This window comes from Lonchura striata, chromosome 1 (assembly GCF_046129695.1).
Source record: "Lonchura striata isolate bLonStr1 chromosome 1, bLonStr1.mat, whole genome shotgun sequence".
In the NCBI taxonomy this organism is placed as follows: Eukaryota; Metazoa; Chordata; class Aves; order Passeriformes; family Estrildidae; genus Lonchura; species Lonchura striata.
The window spans coordinates 64,893,653-64,911,463 of NC_134603.1; the positions used below are offsets into that span (position 1 = coordinate 64,893,653).

At 38.7% G+C, this 17,811-nt stretch overlaps 1 protein-coding gene across 9 annotated transcripts in view; it reads right to left on the reverse strand.

Moving 5' to 3' along the window:
* LOC110469722 (poly(rC)-binding protein 3) overlaps positions 1 to 17,811 on the reverse strand; it is a 497,662-nt gene that overhangs the window by 369,337 nt on the left and 110,514 nt on the right. The window contains exon 3 of one of the 9 annotated variants that reach the window (XM_077784924.1): positions 14,831 to 14,916. The exons of 7 other annotated variants lie outside the window; for them this stretch is intronic. The gene's annotated coding sequence lies outside the window, so the exon portion shown is untranslated. Of the gene's footprint in view, positions 1 to 3,622; positions 3,749 to 14,830; positions 14,917 to 17,811 lie in introns of those variants that run through there. One more of the 9 variants, XM_077784927.1, reaches the window with a different exon arrangement.

Consider the following 17,811-nt stretch of genomic DNA (forward strand, 5'->3'; position numbering starts at 1 on the left):
AAAGGCTCTTCAATGCAAGGCATTGTACAGATTTATTCACCAGTGGTTGCAAAACTATATTTTCTTAAAACCCCCTCATTCTTGCATTTCAATTAACACAAAAGAACACTAAGTGTACCCTCTCTTCCACATAAACAAGCACCTTCCCTGCAAGCAGCTTCATGTGCCTTGACAGGTCACAGCTGCCCTATCCACAACTCCTGCATGCTCAGTCAGCCCTTCAGTCTACAAACACATCTTCCTTTCAAAGGGTTTAACTTCAGTCCTTAGAGCTGTACCCTTTCCCTTCAGTCTCATGCCTGGCAAAACCCTTCATGCAATGCTTACACATCCTCTCTTCTAGGCCTCCTGCCTTCAGAACATGGTTAGAGCAATATATTTTAAACCAATTCTATTTTAAAACAATGTACCCTCCCTAAGTGAACAAACAATATTTAAATAGGTATCAGATTAATCCAAAGCATAATCACCATTAGTTCTGGATTTACTGTGGTTAGATGGTTCAAGTGAGTCCAACAGTCATGCAATTGGCACCCAAGGCACACAGCAGCAAGTGCATTATCATCACACAGAAATTAAGAATTGTCAGTGCAGCATCCTTCACTCCTTTGAGGACTCAGGTTGGAGTGCTTCACAAGGAAAAGTTGAATCCTGCTCCAAAGGCTCATCTACTTGAAATAAGGTGCTTCCAGAGGCCTCAGGGAAATGTCATAGCTTGCAGACCACGTCAAAAGCTAAACCCCCTGGCAATCTCTGTAGTACTCCCTAGGTCTGTTCAAAGAAAATTAGTGCAAGACGAACAGATTAGCACAGAGAAGCAATTGTCATTAAAGACACAATATCTATCTGCAGCTGGTGTATTTTACTTGACATTACATTTTGCCTGATTCCCTGGATAGGTGGTCCCAATGCAGAAGCCATACCAAGCTGCTGAAAGAGACCACCAGTGTCTTCCATCCCCACTGGGGCTGAACTTGGAAAGAAGTGGTTTTTGTACAGCTTTCCTTCAAATAATCTTGTTTGCATACATGAAAACTGCTTTGTAAATAATTATAAGTGAGGACAAGATGGGGATATTCAAATATCTTTTGGTGGGACCTCAATTCCCCCTAATTTTTGCTTTGGGTTTGGAACCCCCAAGCTTTGTCAAATGACAGCTGCCTTCCTAGACCACTGCTATGCTTTTTTCCAAAACAGATGCATAAAAAAGGCAGTATTATACTTTGCCTCTTCAGCTTCAACTCACAAATCATAGGTTTCAGGGTTGTTTAAGTGTAAAATTTCAGGCTACTGCAGGAGAGACCCAGACAGCTAGTCAAAGTGCTTATATATTGTGAGAACACGAAGATCTCGCAGTGCATATAAGGAAACAGCTCTAAAAAGCAGCATGGGTTTCTCCTCTCCTAGGAAAAGCCAAGTCCATTCCTAGAATTGCCTTCTGTCAAGAACCCAGGTGCCCTTGATAGAAAACACAGAAGGAGGAAGGAATTCAGTGTGTGCCTTAAAGAACTCAGCAACAGAAGCACATAGAAAGGAGAGCAAAGAGGACACACATACATTCATAGTTGTGGTAATTTTCCCCCTGAGCAGATATTATACATGCTGAGGCTCTGCTTCTCATGAAGTGGATGGACATGTGCCCAGCAATGGAAGCAGTGGATTAACTCCTCCTCTTGTAAGGGCTGTACACATAGCTTTCACTTTCCCTATTAAACTGACATTTTCCATACCCAGGAGTCTTCTTGCCTTCCTTCTATTTTCTCCCGATTCTGCAGGAGTGGAGAATGAGCAGTGTCTGGGTAGCTGTTGACCCGTGTCAACTCCCCACACTTGTATCATTTTGGCAAACTAGAAGCACAAATACTGTAAATGGTACATGTTAAGGGCCAACAAGTTCCAACACTAAAGGTATTTTGAAAAAAAACTACTCCCATCCTGAAAAATACATAGTTTTGCTTTTTTCAATCATATAACAAAAGAGACAGCAGGTATGAAACTTAAAGTGTGTATATATATATATATATACACATGCACACACACATATGAAATAAAGCAAAACCTGAGCAACTTGGCAGCAAAATTGTTCTCTCAAAATCTAGAGTTGAAAACGCCAATTAAAATCAATGGCTCCGAAACTGCCCCATGTCACTGACTGGGCCCCATGGTGCTCCCATGGGGGAGAAGATGAAGGCCTGGTGTGCTTGTAGGATATTATGAGGGCTGTGCATAGTCACTGGCTGGGTGTGGTGCTGCTGCAGTGCCTGCCCTGACTGAGCCCCTCATCTCTTCTCTCCTGGTGCTGCCTCCATGTACAGCCCTGCTCTAGCAGATGCTGCCCCAAATCTCTACACACACACACCAGTGTGTGTTTGCAGGACTGTGAAACAGCAGGTAAGGGTTAGACCTTACCCTTAACTCAGAATACTCAGAGTCAAACATAGCTGAATTTTCAGTTTCACTGGGAAAAGTTTCTATGGTTGTTTCCAAAACCAGTGATATTTACTTTAGTCCATGATATTTGCTAGTCTTTCTATCCGAATTACAAAAACAAATACGGTCTATTATGCCGAAATTCAAATCTATCATTGGTATGAATTCATTTATTAAAGAAAAATTATTCAACTGATTAAACTATAATCAGAATATGAAATAGATTTTTAAATTTTACTTTAATATTGGTTAATAAGCAAATAGAAATTCATCACTGCAGGTGGAGATGCAAATAGATGAATTCAGATCCATGTACTTTGTTAATCTACCATCCATCTGTTAGACAATTATAGCATTATCCAATAAATTCTTGACCATGTAGTACAGACAAACAAGACAATCACGTGTCTAATAATTAACATGCAGGAGGGGTTTTTTGCATAAAATAAGCCACATCATTTTATTAGCAGTGCTCCCCTAATGAAAGCAAATTTTATCATAGACTGGATACTGTAAAATATTTATAGGTCAGGAAAAGAGCACAGAAAGGCCTTAAAGAGAAAAATAATATTAATCAGTACCTTCATTAGTTGCATGCAGATCATAGATCTTCCTGATGCTAATTGTTAAAAAGTGGGGCATAACCAACTCAGATGTAAATTCCCCAGTGCAGACACAATTTTTACATGTGTTGGAGGATACAGAACTCATTAGTGGCAATGAGTCAACAATCAATTTCAAAAAAGAAATTCGGCAATGATCTGGGGAAAAAACCCTACTATTTTAATGCAAAATTACTATTCTTATTAAATACAACTCTTTAGAAATGGAGAAACTGTGGTAACACATTAAACAATAGAATCTTGATTCTCCTGCTCTCCATCCAATCATCAAATACTGAGGAGAAGCTTTTGTTTAAATTGCTTAGTTACGGCCAAGTTGTTTACTGACCTCTTAAATTTTGTTACATCGTGCTGCTGTGCTAAAACTGTGAGCACAGATGAAATAGCTGCCTTTAAAAGCTTCTCCCCACCCCCACCTGCCCCTCATTGTATAAGAAGCACAATTCACCAGAAGACTACTAAATTCCATATTTTTAAGACAAGGAACAGCTGCAATGGGCTAGAAATGAATTATAATGAGGCACAACGCTCCGCCTGAAGGGAAGTTTCCTTCAAGTACATCAACTTACCAATTATAGTTGCAGAAAACATTCAAGACTGAGATGCGAGAGCCAGAAACAAAGCAGAAAAAAAGAAACCTCACTGACCCGTTTCCATCTCTGCAGTAGAGATAACCTGCATGCTTAGAGGTAACAACACATAGGGCCAGAGTGTCAGAACAACCTGTTACAGTTTTTTCTCTTGGAAGAGGAACATATCATAATGAAGACATTAATGGTACCTTTTACCACTGATGAAATCTGCCTGCTTCTCATATATGCTGGCAAATGCTAGGAACAACCATAATTCCCTTTGGTGAAATGCCTGCCTGCTGCCAAACCAGTATGGTCCGCAGTGCTGTGTCTAAGAGTAGAATCATCTAGCTAGAAAAACAGGAGTCACTACACCTAAATACTTGATGGTTATTACTATTCTTATGTCAAAACATTTGGTGTTATCTGTGCTTTGCATAGAGGAGGAAATATTTTACAGACTTGGAAGAGGACTTGCACTCAGGCTAGTCAGCTTCACCTGAGAAGGTGACAGAGCAAGCTCTCAGAAACCATTTCCAAATAGACAAAGGGCATGAAGGTAGTCAGCCTATATTAATGCAGAGGAAATTAAGCTGAGCATCTCATCACCTTCTGTGAAGTGACCAGTTCAGTGGATTTTGTTTGAGCAGTGGATATTGTTTACCTTGACCTTTGTAAGGCTTTTGACACAGTCTTCCATAACATCCTTAGATGTGCTGACAAGGTGTGGGTTAGGTAAGCAGGCAGTGGGGTAGGTGGGAAACTGGTGGAGCTGCCAGTCCCAGAGAGTTCTGATGAGTGGCACAAAGTCCAGCAGGAGAAATGCCACTAGTAATGTACCCCAGAGGTTTACCCTGGAGCCAATAGAGTCACCTTCAGTAAAAACCTGGCTAACAAAACTCAGCGTACTCTCAGGAAGTCTGTGGAGTACAAAACTGGGAGGAGTGTCTGATGCACCAGATGGTATTAGTCTGTGCTATTCAGCAGGAATGTGCTGCCATTCAGCAGGACCTGGACAGAGAGGAATCTAATTAACCTCAGCAAGGCAGGGCATAAAGTTCTGCATCTGCAGAGGCATAACCCCACCAGCACATGCCAGAGACAAAGTGTCTGGAAAGTGGATTTGCAGAGGACAGACTTGGGGATGTGATGAACCAAAAGCCAGCAGTATACCCTCATGGCAAAAAACTCCAACAGCATCCTGTCTTGCTTTAAGGTGTGAGCAGGTCTGGTAACCTGCTCTTACACACTTTGCTTCAGCAGGGGGACTGGAACAAGGATCTCAAGAGGTTTCTTCCAGCCTCAACTCTTCCGTGAGGCTCTATGTGAGCAGAGATCTAACTAGCATTGGCTTTAGTTTGCCGAATTACTTTAAACAATATCATGAGTCACACCTAGAGATTGTATTCAGGTTTTAGGGGCATACTGGGCAAATAAGATGTCTAAGAATACCTTATTAGCTACATAAAAGGCATCAAAGTTTGAAGCAAATCATAGGAGTTACCTCCAATGAGTGCCACAATTCAGACCCCATTGAGGCTCTTTCATTGTTCAGTTCTGCAATAAACAAGAGGGAATACTCAATGTTTAATCTGTGGATCCACAACACCACAGTGTTGTGGCGCGGCATGCGCTCCTCGCCGCGGCACCCCGAGCGGTGCCGGGCTGGGCGGTGAGGGAAGAGAACGGGCGGCCGCTTTCCCCCGCAAGCTCTGCAGTTTCAGTTCGTGGCGCGCAGGGACAGACGAAGGCGACACGGGACTTGGGGGTGAACGAGATGGTTTTATTCCATGAGCCCCAAGACCCCGGCGGGCGGGGGGGCAAAGGTTTTATACAGAACTCAGGAGGAGGGGTGTAGGAACAGCAACCAATGAGGGAATAGCAGGGGAGGAGTTTAGGGCAGAACTAACATCTGGAAGCTGAGGAGGGGGCTAGAATGAATGACACGGAAGGTTCTAGGGAAAGGGGCAGGGAAAGGGGGGTTGGGGGGGGGGAAACAGATATTAAACAAATATCAAATGAAAGAAAAACACACCACCGCACCACAGGAGCAAAATTAAGATTGATATATTCCATTCCAGAAATGTTTCCAAATAATTTATTTGTAACAACAGAAAAATGCTTCAGCACCAGCACTATTTTGTTCTTTATCATCTAGTGTTGTTTTGTCTTCTATTCTGCAAGCACCCAAGCTACAATTTGTCAAGAAGTTTGTACTAATACATTGTTATACTCCCTGAAATGGTTCAAAATTACTTTTCTGGAAATTGCAACATCGCAGTGCCAAGAAACCAATATTTTTCTCCCTGTTTGAGATGGAAACAAATACTCAGCTCATCAGTGAGACTGTTCTTGTAGGTCCGTAAAACACCTGACATCACATGCCAGCTAGAAGGGAGGTAAGAAGAGCAAGATAAATAGCTATTGTGATTTATAATCCCACTGAACCCCAAACCAGGCCTTGTGCTCACAGCTGGAGGCAGAATCAGACTCTTTCTCTAGGGTTAAGCCCTTTAAGAAGAATGAGGAAGGATAGTGAGTGGATAAAAGCCAGGCTTTTTCCTGCTTTTGTGTTTGTGTGAGAAGAACACACTTGCTCTTTCACCAGGCTGTTAAATATCAAGTTCACTGAAGAAGTAATTGACTGCTATGGTGATAAAGGAGTCAAAACTCCATGCAGAAATCACAGTCTGAAACCTATTTTCCCTGCAGCTTGCCTCAAACACTGTATCTTAACATTGTTGTTAAGACCACCTAATTATTTAAGAAATGATGGTGTGTCCAACTGACACAGAGCAGATGGCTCAGATCTCTGCAGGGGCAGCAGTGCTGTACATCTGGCTCGAGCAGATACAGCTACTGCCAGGGAGAAGAGGGAAGAGTGCATAATGGCAGGACTCTATAAATTCATCCAATAAAGTAAATCAAGAAGAAAATTACTTGCTTAGGGAACAACAGCTTCCTACTCCACACAAAATCTGGCCTAAAAAAGGCATTAGAAAAAGGCAAAAGGTAGTGTGGAATTATTCAATTAACTAATGGAACACTAACTTGAGAAATTCAATATAGAAAAATACTTTATTTGGTTTCAGTAATACTCACATTACTTCTTTACAAAACAGTAAGGGAACATCGCTTTAAAGCTTCCCGAAATAGGGATTATTGGTAAAATAAAAGTTTCCCTTGGAGAAACTCAGCAAGTACCTTGTTTCTCAATTATAAAGGCAGAAGAGAACGGGAAAGCAAGAATATGTGGGAGATAACATTGAATACAACTGTTCAGCTTGCCCTAAAGAACTAAAGCATTGTAATAAAACATCTGTGAATCTGAAGCTGCAGGATGAAAAAACCCCAAAGTCTTAGGGACTTCAAAAAATTAGCAGAGACTTTCATGTTTGCTAGACATATTTTTAGTGGACCATGTTTTTTAGGAAGTGGGTATGCAGTGTTGGAAGATAAAGCAGGACTAAGTTCCTCATCTACATCCTCATCGTACTGCTTTGAAAATCACATCACCTTTGTAGCAGAATTAATGGAAGGGAAAAACCCCACCAACAGAAGAGCCTCAAACTAGCATTAGATTGTTTCCTGTCTCCAAAATATCATAATCACATGCACTGCATTATGCAGAGTAATGGACTAGAAATAACAAGTTGCTGCGTGCTTGTGGTAAAGATGTGCTGCATGCCAAGTGCAGAACAGATCTTACAGAGAGGATAGACTTTAAACAGTACAATGTGGAACAAAGACTAAGCTTAAACCAAAGCAAATAATAATTTACAATAGCAGGTAGAAAACATGATAGAAAATACCTGTGCTCTAGATCTCATCCTAGACAAGTATCAAAATTAGCATGGAACAGCAAAGATCATATCAATTGAGTCTTATTCCAGAACCAGAAAAGAAAATATCTATTATGCTCTTAGTTGTGCATATGTGAATCTAGAGTTAGAGCTGACATTGATGTTATTTTGTACATTGAGGCTTAACAGGGAGTACTATGGGAAAATAGAATCTGAGAACTTTTCTATATCTGTGATAGATTTTATAGTTAAAACATGCTCTATAACAAGGCTGCAAGTGGCCAGACAGCAAAAGCTATTTCACAGTCTTAGAGGATTTAATAGCTATGTGCTAACACTTGTTACATTCATCTCAGAAGTTTCCCAGGAAATTTATTATTATAATGCCAGAAGGGAAGTTAGAAAAAGATTACAATTATTTTCTTTGTACTTGAAAATAGGAATAAAAATAGAAATGTGAACACTTACTGAGGCCCTGAAGTATACTATATAGCACCTGTTAAAAAAACAAAACCAAAAGAAATCAAAAATACCCATCCTTTTATTTCCAAATGCAACCTGTCCACATACTTGGTAAGAATTGCTGTCTTAACTAAGGTTGAAATAGATCTGCATTTTTCTCCTTAGGTCTTCTTTCAGTGTCTTAAAGGAAAAATGTAATACATTTTAACATCATGTCCCAAGCTGTTCATTGAAAAGGCAAAGATGTGCCAGAATGGATTGAACTTATATATTTAAAAAAAAAAAAAAATCTTACTTGTTGAGGCCTCTCATTCCTGCAGTGGAAGGAAACAGGCAGTGGCTACTTTGAGAAAGGCCCTAGACTGCGTGTTTGGTCTAAACAAGCTGGAAGCCTACTCTCATACAAGCTCTCTCTGGCTTAGGTCTGTTGATTGGCACTGAGCCAGTCACTCACTGTTATGACCTAAGCAGTATAAGAATCACATGTTTGAAATTCAGAATCACAAAGATGAGCACTTGCAATACACCAAGCCACTAGGAATGAGGCTAAGCTACAGCCTATTTGGAAATTTCCACTCATAACCATTTTTGTTTATATACCACGGCATTTAGACATCCTAATCACAGGCCGAGACCCCACAATATTTGATCCTGTGCAAACATGAAACATAGGCATCCTTGGTAACTGAAAGAGATCCACATTTCCAGTTCTAAGAGCAAAAGGTGGCTCTAGGCTCTGCAGCAAAGCAGAGGTAATAACATTTGTCTTTCTCCTAGAAAAGCAATGTGAATCTATTTCTGTTCAGCAGAGACTGTCATTGAAGCATTTCTAAAAGTAAAGTTTTGAAATTAAAAACTGGTATGGGACCAGACTGCACAACATAGAGGGATTTTTCATACAGCAACATTTATGAACAAAACCTCTCAGTCTCTAGGGTCACCAATACTTGGAATTGTTAGAAAAGTCTTTTTAATTAACAGTGGAATGCTGTATTTAATGTAATAAGAGCTAGGTGCTAACTTCCCTCTGCCTGGTACATACATTCTCAAAATATCATCTTTTCTAGTGAACTGACAAAAAAATAAAAACTCCAGCTCTTAAGTGTTGGTCACAGGACTTCCAAAGGAACAGAAAAATATTACAGCTTTTCTTTTTTCAGGTATGGCTTTGACATATCTAGGCAATGACATATGCAGGCTGTGAAATTCCAGAAGATATTTTACCTGTACAAAACATTTTCCCTGTACTAAAAGCAAAATTTTACAATTACAAATGTTAAGGGCTTATATGGCTCAAAAATCCACACATATATACTATGCTCCATCAGCCTTTAGAAGTTTGAAATGAGGTCTTTTTTTTTGTCTTGTAAATTCTCTCCCCCATCCCACCGAGGGTTAGTGAGTGGCTGGGTGGGGCTTAGTTGACAGCTGGGATTAGACCACAACAAGATTCTGTCAAAAGTCTTTTAATTTTACTCTGATAAAATCTGCATTTAACATTTTCAAACTTGTGATGCCTTGATTATAACAAGCAAGTAGCAGATATATATTTTAGTGAGTAAGCACTATTCTTGTTTGGAAGTTTTCATAGGTAGGTCCCATACTCCAATTCATCTTGAGGAGATAAAAAACCCTTGACAATATATAGGAAGGAAGTGTAAAACAATAGTTATACCACAATTTAGTAAGTAGTCTCTCATGTGGTGATCCCTCAAAAATTTAAGAGTACACATGGAAGTTTAATGTGCTACAAATAATCCAAACCTTATCTTTTACTTTGATATTAGACTTACTTTTAGAATGTATTTTTCTTATTAATACTTAATGAACCTTTTCAGCAAGGGTCTCATACTGTTCTCAGCTAATGCACAGTTTATGAATACTAAATCTGTTTAAAAGTTACCTTTGATATCCAAACTAACACGTCAAAGAATAAATCTTTATATATATATATATATATATATATATATATATATAACAGGGATTAACACTTATTTACATTTGTAAATCAATCAAAATAATTGAGTAGCATGTAGTCTAATCATCCTATACTGTTAGCAACAGTTCCCATATTAGACAGTTCATCTTATAACCACAAGGTTCTGGGTAGAAATTTCACAATAAATATTCTGCCAAACATACTGTTTTATAAAAGCTGACATGCTTCAGTAATGTTATAATACTTTGACTGACATCTTTTATCTTTCATCAATGGGACTCAGGACAGAAAATAGCCTATTTGACATGAACTAATTTTGAACTGTCCAAAGGTTTGTTTTTCTTAGAGCACAAAATGATGTATTTCAAAATATCTAGCAGTTACATAGAAGTCAGCTAGAATCATCCACACTGTTCCTCTGTAAAATGTCTGGAGACCTTATTGCAAAGAGGTTTTCTATTACATCTCCTTAAACTCATAACTTAAAAGCTTCAGTAGTCAAAATATTTTACACCTGAAGTAGCTATTTTAGTTCCTTGCCCTCATCTCTTTCAGTAAGAAATTATTACTTATATTTTATAAAAAAATGACTCTGTGGATTGGCTTCCTTCCTATTTCATAACTGCATTAGCTTTCACAATGTTCTTGCCTGAGAATCAGCACCTTTACAGATATTCAAAAATAAGAAAATGAGTCCACAAGAAAGAAACAGAGCACATTGTTTGTGGGAAAGCTGCTGAAGGACCAAAGAAAGACTCTCACATGGTCAGACTTGGGATGTCTTAGGAGATCTTCAAGTTACAGATGTATCAGTTTACACATTTAGCCTGTATTTTCATATTTATGTATACAGACACATGATTCTGAATTTACACATTCATAACCTGCAGAAAATATTTTAAATTTTTTACATCTCAAAAGTTTGAAATGAAGCAGTACTGCAGAACCTACATAAGTACATCCTGAAGTATGCATTTCAGCTTTGATAGTACCCAATTCCCTTTCTCAGATATCTCCTATGTGGATTTTATTTTTCCCTTCAGGTGATTTTATATGGATGAGTAGGATTTGTGGAGATTCCAATACAGCAAGAAGCCCAAACTGTTATATTTATCCATGGGGTAAGAAGAAAACCCCTTTTTTCATACCATAGGAGAAAGGATATGACAAAATAACTTGATAGGGCTTGAGCTACATAAAGCAAGGAAAGTATTTCACCTTTTCTGTTCAAGACAGCATCTCACAAACCAGCAGTTGCAAGTTGGACTCACAATGAGTAGGATGATTCTAGCTCAGAGTCTAGAGCTCAGACCAGAGCTAGTTTTAAAACACACTGAACAAGTTCATTAATAAACACAACTTCCCTTCCCTGAGTTGGTTAAAATCCAGCAAAACAAAGCCAGTATGTTCCTAACAGTGTTCTAAGTCTGGAAAAGGGCTTCAAGGTAAAGGCTTGTCTTGTCAAAGATAGACCTCAAAGGTAGTCTTCTGAAGGGTAGATAGTGATGCTTGGACTGCAATACAAGTAACACTGGAGAAGAGATGGATAACACAAGCATTATGATCCTGGGAGACTCCAATCCTTACAATACTCATGATTACAACAGATATTATTCCCAAGGTAAAAGATACAATAGCACTCCCAAACCCCAAAAATCTAAATTATAATTAAAATTAATTAGACAGTTCTCTCTGGCTGTTGCTGAACATTCACTCTTCATAAACCCATAAAGCTTTCATGCAGGTACAACCAAATAAGACAAAATGAGCTCTCATCATTTTTAGTCAGATTAAAATCTTCAAGTAGGATGCCAATAGAATGACTATGAAAAGTGTGGTATAAAGTGATAGTGAAATGTGATTTAAATGATAGTGAAGGACTCAGATGAATTTGGTACAACAACATTAGACTACAGGGGTGGTGATGGTAATTAACAAGATCCTACACAGGGTCTACAAATTGAGCAGAAACATAGTATTATATGAATCACACTACCATAAAAATAACTCCTCAGTTCTACAATTATGGGAACAACAAGGAAAAAGTAGAGAAATTCTGTAATTACATGAGAAAGCTCTGGCAGCTGCCTCTAAGTGGGAACACAGACTCTGGTTGGCATCCATCAGCTCTGACCCCACAAAAATAATTGTGCAGCAAAGCCCATGCATGCCAAATCAAACAGCAGAGTGACTTGTGAGTTAGGGTGACTCAATCATAAAATTGGTTTGCCCATTCATAAACCATCAAGATGGTGGTCAGCCATCATATCAGCAGATGTAAATTAGATGAAAGTTAACATTATTTCAGAAAGTGTCACTGTCTCAAAAATAAACAACTCAATATTTCAAAACCTACAATGTGGCAAGACAACACTTCATTTGTACCTTGGCAGACCTATCAGTGGGGACCTCCACTTACACAGGATGGTATGAACAAGACAAAATAGCTAATCCTAAGGGCTTTCAACACTATGGAATTTATTTCCCTTTACATTTCATTGCAATAACAGCATTTCCATGCATTTTGAATACACCTATCACAGAACAGAATTGTCTGTCCCACTTTGGCCCATAGGCTCTGGGCTGTCTCAGCTGCATTTGCTCCTCTTACCCATCTCCCCTCTCTGTATCTGAGCAGCTCTGAACAGACATTTCTGCAAACAAAGGAGCATGCTTTCCCTTTCCCCAGAAGAGTCAAAAGTGTATCCTAGCCTGAACTGCCCTCCAGTCCTGAAGGATTAATATTTCTTGAATTAAGGACCAGTCATTCCTCTGGGTGAGGAATTCCACTTTGGGCAGAAGAGTGGCAGGCTAGACAAATTTTAAAGTACAAGTAGATTCATTAGGTCTTACGATCACCACAGATTACCAGGACATGTGTTAGAGAAGCCACTTTTCATAGCTTTGTGCTGGCTTTGAGCATGTTCCCTGATGTAGTGCTTACAAGGCTTGCAGACAGCTGTGAAGCATTTCTAAACAGGCTGTTACAAATAATTCTGAGTAGCTGTCATTCAGTAAGACTTTACAGACATTGTTGCCTCCTTAGAAAAAAGATTGATGGAGAACATTAAATCGATACAAGTCCAAGCTTATCCTTGGCTTCAGTGCAAGATTGAAAACCAGGCTTCAAGCATTTTGAACACCTTTGTACTTTCTTCAAGGTTCACAGAGCACTGACCAAGCTTGAAAATTCTTGAGCTGCTCTAGGTCCTCAATAATATTACTTCAATATTATCTAGTAGGTGAGATAACAGAAAACACTTTTCTACTAAAATCATTAAAGAGAAGGCTTTATGCTGTCTGGGGTCGTCTGTCTGCATCCCTATTCCTTGACAGCAGCCAAGTCCCACTGCCCTGACACCTAATAGATGTCATAAAAAAGTCAAATTAATTTCCAAAAGACTACTATTTTGCCAACATTGAACTCCCACCTTCAAGTTTTGGAGGAAATTCAAAGTTCCCCTTTTGCAAGATTAAGAGCAGAATGAGCCCTCCAAAGCTACTGTTTCAGAAATATATAGAAAATAAATCCATTTAGTACAAGCAGGTCTTAGCTTTTGTCTTTGTCATACCTTAGGAACTAAAACAGTAAGATTATATTCTAGTGGGTTCCCATGCAGCCATAGACATCAATAAGAATTACCACTATAAACCAGGAGCTAATCTGCCATTCAGAATAAGTAAGATTATTCTGATAAAATGCAGAAATTCTCATCAATGCAAGCCACCTTTGGCTTCAATGGTTCTGAGATTTAGGGTACAATTCCTTTTATCTGAAATGGGATGACTAAAATAGGTCTGTTTCTCTATCAGCTTCTCTAGTGACAATACAGACAGCCCAAAGTGGCCACTTCCAACATGGACATAGGAAGAAAAAAAAAATATCCCCTTAGTCAAGAAGTCTACAAGCTAACAAGCTCAAGTCTACAAGTCTAATAAGCTCTGTCTCCATAGGAGAACCCAAGATTTATCAATACATATTTTTATATTAGGAAGCATCAATTCTGTAGAAACTCTTGGAAAAGTAATTTGAAATGCTGAGTTGTAATAGTTTTATACAGCCTAAAACAAGAACAACTTAACAAATGAAGAAAGTAGACAGAACACCTAATTGAAATTGTCAAGCAACAAAACCTACCTCTCCATCTCACTTATCTGAAAAGACACTTTTCAAAGACCTTAGTTTGTCAACTCTCACAAAAATTAAACCTAAGGAAGTTCCACATGCAGTAAAGAGGAAAAACCACTTAAGACAAAAGGCAATACCAACAGTAAAAAAAAAAGAATAAACTGTCTTTGAACTTGCCTAAGTAAAAAAAATTAGGTGTCCAATTTTCACAGAAACTCAACTACACACTAGCCAGCCTATAGAAGAGCAAAGAGCCCTTTTAAATTGAAGATCTACTGTAAGAACCTTCTCAGAGATTTATATATTACAGCAGCTGTATTGGCAAGAGGAGAGTCAGGATTACTTCGGAAGTCCCTTCCAATCCTATGCTCCTAATTTGAGTTTCTACTAAGGAGCAGAGGTCAAGCTGATCAAAGAGGAAACAGTATCCAGGACTCAAACATTATTGAACAACTCCAAACCTCTCTTTTTTTCCCATCTCAACTCCCTCTTCCTTTACCTTATCCTGAGACAATAGTGCCAGGGAGACTAAGCAGACCTGTCATTTTCTGCAATTAAATCACCTGTGTCCTGATAGAAAAAAAAAAAAAAAAAAAGAAAAATACAGCTTCCAATCCCTCTTCCTTCATTTAGCATAGAAAGAATGCTATGCAGCCACACAACAGAAAATAACTTAAATACATCCCAGCACTACCCTTACTAATGTACTATACAATACCTCATTTCAAAGCTGAAGGACAACACAGACAACTCTGGTAAAACACTTCCTTTAGGAAGCTATACATTGTTATATATATATTTTCCAGAAATAGCAATCAGAGATAATCTAGGAAATACACACTACTTTAATTTGTAGTGCAGTATCACCTTACCAGAAGGGCTTGCTTGTCTCACTTCAGTAGAGCTCCACAGCATATAAACTTCCAGTGCTGCCTGGTAGGCACCAGCTAAGAACTAGCTGTAATGAGAAGAGATATTTCACCTGGACCACAGCTGAAATTTGCCTCCTCTGTAGGAGGATAATCAAGTACCAGAATTAATGAAAGCTTTAAAGCAGCAGCACCTGTGAAGGTGGTGCTGCCATTCAGAAAAATGGATCCCTAAGGAAATTTTCTAGGCAAGACTGTATACTGTATAATAGTATATGTTACCTAAGTAAAATAAAAATATAAACCAGCTGCAATCTCTGCAGTGAGGTCTGGACTACTATAAGAACAATAATTCAAAAGTGTTTTAGAAAAAAAAAAGCATGAATTTTCATACAGCAACTTTTCATTTTTTAAAACCCCACAAACCTCAAACCTACTCCCATATCTGAAGAGCAGACAGCATTCAGAAGCATGCCTAATATTCAGATCCAATACGGTTAACTCAGGAGAGGGGTGCCAGGCCACTGCCACTCCTCTTGGCACTCCTTGCACTGCTTTGCACTGCTTTATGTTTCAGGAGGGGAGAGCAGGGACTTAAGGTGCCTGAGGCTGCATGAAACCTGCCCAGGGAGATGCACGTGCAAGGGTTGCTGGTAACAGGGGCAGAAGATGTTCTTCTGTATAGCAAAATGCAGAAAATAGCTCAGCTATGGTCTGGCAGGGGAGACAGGAGTGTGATAGGACCAGTGGGTGGCTGCTGGTAGGAACAGGAGTTTAATAGTGGTGTTAAGGTGGTGGATACCAACACCAAGGATGTGTTTGAACAGTGCAGATAAAGGTGTTTAGAATTCCCATTTAAGTCTGACTAAAGGACAACATTTTTCAGGCAATTACTGATGGAAAAAGTCATTATTCAATGGAGTAGGAAGTGGCTCAGGACAGCAGTCATGCACTTTAACTATTTTGGGTGAACCCAGATTGATTTCACTGACCAAAGGAAGTCACATTACTTTTAACTAAACTCTGTGTCATAAAGCAACAATGATTCAATCTGTATCATAGCCTGAAGCTACAATAAGCTGAAGCCTTGAGACAATGAGAAGATGTTGATGGACCATTTGTGTGAGTTGCAATTGCAGGGGGAGTGTGCGGTTGGATAAATAACCTCTCACCTGACTGAGCACTAAGAGGCTCATGGAGGCAAATCACTGAACCTAAGCAACTTACCAAAATGGAAAAGATAAATAGGACTGGCTTTATGTGATTTACTCACAGCTTGTAACTTGTCCAGAACTCAAGGAAGACTGTACTGACACCAAGCAAACCTCATTATGAAGAAAGAATATGATGTTATAAACAGGATTTGTAAAGTAAATTTGTAAAATGCTGCTGAGCCTGGTGAGTAGGTATATAGTGAATACATAGGTTATGTTTGAACAAGTGATTTTTCAAAAATTACACATTTAATGTTTTCTGAGATGCTAAAAGGGATCATTGCTGCTCTTAGCCAAGTTCTTCCCCACTAATTGCAATACAGCTGCTATTAGCCAATTCCCCTGGCCTCACCAGCTCTCACAGTAACCTGAACCTAGTAAAATGTTTTCCATTTTGTTTTTTTCTGTAGACATAATCAGGAGCATTTCCTTTCTGACAGTATGACACAGGCTACAGACAGCCTGGCGCCAAAGCTTTCTAAAGATCAATATATTTAATGCATTTAAAGTCAGTAAAATCTCCCAGGTTAGTCCCAGGTTGCTTGAGGAAAAAGAAAGCCAAAAGGCTAGGGAACACTGAAGATAGAGATTTCATATTTCATTTGCTTATTTAAGGAGCTGTCCATTTTAATAAAAAACTATTTAAGTTACTTTGGGTTTCAATTTAGAGTATTTTTCTCAAAATGTTTTTGTAAGCATGGAGAAAAATTTAATGTATTAAGTGGAGTTAGATGCACTAAGACACAGACTTGTAGGAGACTTATGTGCATAAAGACAAAAGAGTGAATAAATGCCAGATTGTGGGAACAAAAGTATTATCAGTCCACAATATCGATTTTTTTCTTCTCATCCTCCAAATTTATTATTTTCACTTGAATATTACTTCAGTCACTCTGGCCTTTTCCACTGGCTTTCCTTATTTACTTAAGTTGCTTTTCATTTTCATCAACCTCCAATCTTTATTGCTCCAAATGATTATTTTTGCTTGTAGGTAAGTTTTACTGCCTCTTAAATACAACAGCCAGAGGCAATCACACAAGTGAGAAAACCAGTCATTCTCCTATGAAGTTCACCAGAATTGTTTTTCTTTCATTCAGCTTAAAAATTCCATAGGGACCTCTATTTACCCTACCTACTTCCCACCTTCCTCTCCAAAAAAAGTCTCTAACAGGAAAAAAGAATGAGCCTTATTAAAAAAGCTGCCATCCTTTTGAGTCTCAGTTCACACACATCAAAAAACATTATTATATGTATTAAAACTTTAAAATATTGTAGAGAAATTGCTACCTTGCTGTCAATCTTCAAAAGATACTAAATAATGGTATTCCAAATTTACTATATGTCTTGCAAAGCAGAAGCATTTTTGTTTCTCACAATTGGAAGAGCAACTTAATAAACTTCAGTTCTATGCACAGCATTGGGCTGACAAAACCAGTGAATGAAATCACATTTTCCACCTTAACACAGTATTAACACAAAGCTCACGCACACACTGCTTTAAATGCAAATATTAATTATTCCATGATAATATTTTAGCAAGAGTGAGTGCAATTATTTCATCAAAGTAGGTGCAGTAGGAGGTAAGCAAGAAGTGGCTCTTACTGGATTGTGGGAAATAAATTTAGTCTTCTCTTGTATGGATTAGGTGGTTAGAAAGGGAAATGTTGCCTTTCTCTTACATCAAAAGGTCTGCTACCTTTTGGTAAATTCCAGTACACTTGGGCTTCCTCCCTAAGTCCAGATTTACTCTATAACATTTGTGAAGTGTTT